The following is a 6,000-nucleotide window of genomic DNA, read 5'->3' as shown; positions in this document are numbered from 1 at the left end:
TTAGTTAATTCCGTTAAACTAGAAATATTCCTAACTCAAAGTAAATAATATAAGTAGACTTGTGGACAGACCACCTGGGCTTTCATACATGTTTCATTATTCAATATCAATCTCTCCTAGACCCCCAGAGTCACATAACCTCTTTATGTTTATTGATGTTAAAAATAGGGCTCATATTATTATGTTGTAAGGATTGTTGTGAGGATTAACTATCTTAGTACTTGTAAATCATTTAGGACAGTCCCTGACATGTTGTATTGTGAGAACTGAACAAGTGTGAGCTATTGTGACTGTTATGACTGGACCATCAGCTACAGGAGGGCAGGAACTGCATCCATCTTATTCACTTTGGTGAATTGCAAACAATGGCTCCTAATTCCTGTTATCCTAGAATACACGTCCCTTTGCAATGTGATTTTGTCGGTCCTCCCATCCAGAGATGGAGCCTTAGTTCCCCTCTGCTTGAATCTGAGCTGACTGACTTCATGACTCACTTTGACCACTAAATGCTTCATGAGTGACATTCAAAATATCTGAGGCTAGGTCTTAAGAGTCCTTTCCACTCTCATTCCTGTGGAATGCTGCCCTTTAAGAAAACTAGGTGAACCCAGCTAGTCTAACCTAATCTCCCGGAGGAGAACTGAGTCACCCACCAACGTCCAGCACCAACCACCATCCAGTGAGTGAGGCCATATTAGGATTTCCAGTCTTGCTGAACCTCCGGCTGAATGTAGGCATATGAGCGAGCCCAGGCGAGACCAGCATAACTCCTTGCCAACCCACAAGATCGTGAGTAAGGAAATATCACTGTTGTTTTAAGCTATAGTCCAATACTAAGTTTTGGGGTGACTTGTTACCCAGCAAACACTAATACATTCACTGTTGTTTCCTTCATGCCTAGCATAGGGCTGGCACTAGTAAATGCTCAGTAAATATTTGTTGAATGAATAAATGAGTCCATGAGCAAAAGAGAATTGATGAATGAATAAATGAATGGGTAAATGAGAAATATGAAGGATGCAACCCTTTTATTCTGTTGGACAAATTAATTCCACAGAGTAGGAGGATCAAGTTATAGCAACCATGATCTCTTTTTAATTGCTGATTTCATAGACTATGTGCTTAGAAAGAAAAATGTGATCAGACATAATCTTCTAATTGCATTAGAACAACTTGTCATGTCTTTTCTATGGATTGTAAAAGAACATCCAAATTTTAGTCCAGGTCCCCTGACTGCTATAAAAACTAAACTGTCCATTAATACATTGCAGGAAATTACACTCAAACTGGTTATTGTAGTTATTAGTAAGGTTGATACTTCTCCTTCCCACAACCACAGATAAAAAGTGCCGTTTAGAAATACTGACAATAATTTAAACTCTATGGAATTCTTTAGTTTATCATGTATAACAGAAATCTTAATTTTCCACTTGTATCAAGTTCTTACTCCTGAGGCAAAACCAGAAGGCAGAGAATCTTCAAAGCCATTGCATTATGTTCGTGTCTTCTCGCATTTCAGCCTCAAGACAGAGCTGAGGAGACAAAACAGATTAATTAATTCAAGTGTCACATTGTAATTATCTAATTTTCTTTACTCTCCAGATTTTCAATATTTTAAATTCAGCCAATAGTTAAGTTTTGAGGATTTATATGGCGTAATTATTTGTTAATCAACTACTGTAAAAACCAGTTTTCTTTTTTAAACCTATTTCCTGGGGCTGGTAGGGAGAGGAGTAGGAAGAAAAAAAATAAATGGGCCAATTTTCTCATTTTTCATGCCACAGAATTGATAAATACCATCTAGAGTTAAAACATGGAGTCTAAGAAAAAGTTAATGACTTCAGCTTCTACGATTTTTATAATAATTTTTCTTAACTTTAAAGAGATAGCGAACTTGTTTCTTTTGATTGTGTGAGTGTGTGTGTGTGTGTGTGTGTGTGTGTGTGTGCCTACAGCAGGCAATTTTTTTAGTTTAACTTCAGATTCTTTTATTGTCAAATCTAAGTAAAATCAAATGCTTTCTCATTAAAAATAGTATTAGAGTAAAATTCCCCATTTTCAACAAAGCGTATGATTTGGCTTTTTACATGGCACAGACCTAACAGTAATAATGACGATTATTTGGAGGGCCGGGGATACTGAGGGTGTTTTTTTCTTTGGCATTATTCTTTGTACTTTTATACATTGCTCAACTTTTCAAAAGCTTAACCATGTATCATTTTATGAAAACTCTAAAGTCATTTTTTTAAAAAAAAAACAAGTAACTAAAATATTTTCCCTAGTTTCCTCCAAGTTAGACCTCTGCCTCAGAACATCTGGCTTTAAAAGCCAGCATACAGCAGAGATAATGTGTCAGGAAGCGATCAGTCTGTGGAGGCTCGTTGCGGCCACCTGGGAGGAAATTACCCATAGGGAGAGGGAGAGGGAGAGGAGAGAAGAAAAACAAGCACAGAATTGGGGAGCATTGCCTTTATCAGAAGACAAGTTGGCATAAAGGCCTGAGAGGAGCGAGCCAAGAGGTGGCTGACACAGAACAGACCCCACTGCAGTCAGGGGTGGAAAGAGGACTGAGAGGCCCTCCCACCCTCAAGTGGACTTTCTAATTACCTCAGGTTTGGATTTTTTTTAAATCACAATGAGATAAATGGTCCAGAACACTACATGCTAGAAACCCATCACAGGGCTTCACCTTCCCAGTGTCTTCCCTCAGGATAGGGCAAGTCACCTTGTCCTGTATCAAATGCTCTGTCCCGAAACATCCAGAGATGCCCCCAGGCCACCTCCAGCCTTGTGCCTGAGGGCGGAATCGTTACTTGCTGACACTTCCCAGAGTTCCAAGGTGACCCTGTTCCCCACCAACAGGGCAGCCATAGGAAGCCTTTCCGCCCACACCTGCAGCCCAGCCCCAGTAGAAACCACTGAAAATACCCCCTAACCACAAACATGGTGTTTTGGTTATCTTTTTGGTGATTTTCCTGGGACAGATATTATGGGCTCATGGTAAAATCTAGATATAACTTCCTGTCCTATTGCATGGAATACAGAGGGACAAGTCTGCTCCTGATCTGCATGGCAACATACATTATCAAAAAGCAAGTCAAGAAAACGCAGAAGAATGATGGTATAATCTTTGAAAAGAAAGCTTTCCTAAGTCTGACACAAAACAGAAACCATAAAGGAGAGCGATACCTTTGACAGGAAAATTAAACTGTTCTGCGGTAAACAACACAAACCATGGAAAACGGTTTGCATATCCAAGAGACTGATTTCTTTAATAAGCGAAGAGCTCCTATGAATCAATAAGAAAAGGACTGACAGTCCCCAGAAAAACAGTGAACACTAACTGCTCTTAAATCTATGAGAAGAAGCTCAGTCTCACAGGAAAAGAGAAATGCAAATTCCATTGACAGATGAGCTGCATCTCCGCTCTGTCAGACTGGCAAGGGAAGGGTCTCCCTAGACGGGGTGGGGGTCTTGGCGTTCACTGTGTACACTTAAATCTCTGTCTCTTTAGAATTGTATTCCAGGTACGTATTTTGCCTTTTCAAAAATAAATGTTTTAAATGCAAGCAAACAGACTCCCTAAGCAAAGAGGTTTGAAATGGGGAATTTGCAGATGTTGCTTCCTCTCCCACGGGGCAGCCCCTTGGCCTGCTCATTCGTTCATGCAACAGATACTCCCTGAGCAGTGACTGGGCCTGGCTTGTTCTGGGCCCTGGGGAAGCAGCTAACAAAGCTCCAGCCCTCAGGGCCCTCGCAGCAGGAGACTGACAACCAACACGGCAGTATACGGTGTGCAGGAGATGGAAAGAAAGGCAGGGAGCCGAGATGGAGCGCCTGGTGGGGAGTTGGGGTGGACCTTGCTAGTATTTTTACATAGGGACCTCAAGAAATTCCCTAAGGAAGACAGTGACATTTGAGCTGAGACCTCAAAGATATGGGGGAGCCAGCTCCAGGGATATCCAGGGCAGGGGTAAGTGTTCTAGGGAGAGGGCACCATCGGTGCAAAGATCCTGTGGCAGAAGGGAAGCTGGTTTGCCCCAGGAGAGCAGGAAGGCCAGCAGGTGAGCAAGAGGGAAGCAGGAAGGAGGTGAAGCCAAAGGGGCCGTGTGGGACCAGGCAGAGTAGGACTGAGCACACTGCTGTAAGGACAGGGCGAGGCCACCAAGGCCCTGGCACAGCGCCAAGAGCAGAATGGATGTGTGCGCATTCCTACATATCTGCTGGATTTGAATCTCAAATGCAGAATGTTACCATGTCAATGGAAAATTTCCTTTAACCACTATTTTTCCAGACTTTATGAAAAGGGGACATCAAATCATTTTTCAAATTTTCTGCTTCGATTATTAATGCTTTTAAACGTTTTCGCTTATTTAGTGATAAATTATGTTAAGAACAAAGCCAATTCGGTCTGGATGACTTTCTCTAATGAGTTGTTTTTTGCTGGTTGGTAAAATTTTATTAAGGACTTACGGATCTATCATTAAAAGTGTTATTGATCTGTAATATTTTTTTAGAAGTAGACTTTTTTCATGGCTCTAAGACATTCTATTATAAGAGAGTATGATAATTGTTTAAGTTTCTGGGATTCAATATTACAGAAAGGTTTGATTTAATGATTCCCTCCTTCCCCCTGTTCCCTTCCCTCTTCTGCCTTCCCTCACAGATGCTCATAACACACGCTGCACGTATGCCACACACACACACACACACACACACACACACACACACACCCCTTCACCTTTTCTGTATCTTACTATCAGAGGTTTTCCAGAAGAAACATTTTTTTTTTCAGAAGGGACATTTTCTGGGAAGGCAGAAGACACCTCTGCTGACATGCTCCGAGGGGAGTTCTAGAATTTTGGTATCCCTATGGTACTTATTCTGTCCTTGATGGGGTGAAGATGAGCACAACTCTGCCCAGTCACCTTCTCTCCTGTTACTCTCCCAACCAAGCCACCTTGAAGGACCTGCCAGTCCTGAATATGTCCCCCTCTTTCCCACCCAAACAGGCTCTCCATCTGAGCTCCACCTCCATTCTCGGGCACCTAAAATTCTAGTTCGTAGACCACCTGGAACAAGATCTCTCCCATATACTTTCCCTGACAGGCGTAGCCACCCACTCTGCTTTGCCAAGTAGTGCTGTGCATATCCTTTCTAGGGCATTCCTCCTGCTGCGTTGGCAGTAGAGCCTAATGGTCAGCATGGGCTCTGGAGGCAGACAGTCAGGGTCAAGTCTAGCTGTTGTTATGTACTTGGTTTACATTGAGAACCCCCCCCACCACCACCACACACACACACACAAACAAAGGGAAGGAGGACAGTGAAGTTGAGTGTTAGTCTCTGCTTCCCTCCCTGCTGGGTCCTCTCTCCCACCCTGTCCATCCAGCCCCCTCCCCATGCCCGTTCAGGCCTAGGAGTGCCATGGCTCCCTGCTTTTCTGGCTTCAGGCCCTGCACTACCCCTCCCTGCCTTCTCTAGGCCCTGCCTACATCTCTGCCAAGTCCCTAGCTTGAATGGGTCATCTGTCATCTGCAGGAGCCTGCCACATACTCAAGGCCTTTCCTTCTGGTCTCACTTCATCACCACCTTCACTGTGATATGGCCAGGACCACCCGAGATGCAGCCCCCTTCCAGATCCCAAAAAGGAACCAGGGCAGAAGCTCTCCACCTTCAGGATCCCCCGTAAGTCCCTAACGAGGATCTCCTCTGAAGGATCCATGCATCTGATCTTCCCCTCTGCTCCCTACATGTTTCCTGTTCTCCCCGCAAACTGGCAGAGTCATCAGGAGAAAGTTTTTCTCGGGGAGCAGCTATATAGTGTCTTTGTGCAACTTAGAAAGAGCTGCCCCTTCCTCGGATACTTTACCTCCACCTGGCAGAAAAGCACTATAATCTACTGATTTTTGGACTTAGAAAACTGTCAGGATAAATATACAAATTCACAGTGCCTCTGCCGTAAATGGCAGGCTCTCCTTGAGGACACCTTTGCGCAGTGTA

At 43.5% G+C, this 6,000-nt stretch overlaps 1 long non-coding RNA gene across 1 annotated transcript in view; it reads left to right on the top strand.

The window, feature by feature from the left end:
• The first annotated feature begins 694 nt into the window (after positions 1-694).
• The window catches only part of LOC120622799 (uncharacterized), a 28,820-nt gene continuing 23,514 nt past the window's right edge, over positions 695-6,000 (top strand). Inside the window, exon 1 of the long non-coding RNA XR_005658563.1 lies at positions 695-793. This is a non-coding gene — a long non-coding RNA (uncharacterized LOC120622799). The remainder of the gene's footprint in view (positions 794-6,000) is intronic.

The sequence above is a fragment of the Pteropus medius genome, unplaced genomic scaffold, assembly GCF_902729225.1.
Source record: "Pteropus medius unplaced genomic scaffold, Ma_sr-lr_union100, whole genome shotgun sequence".
Classification (NCBI taxonomy): domain Eukaryota; kingdom Metazoa; phylum Chordata; class Mammalia; order Chiroptera; family Pteropodidae; genus Pteropus; species Pteropus medius.
The sequence above is the reverse complement of the archived record's forward strand: the minus strand, read 5'-3'. Positions and strand labels throughout refer to the sequence as shown.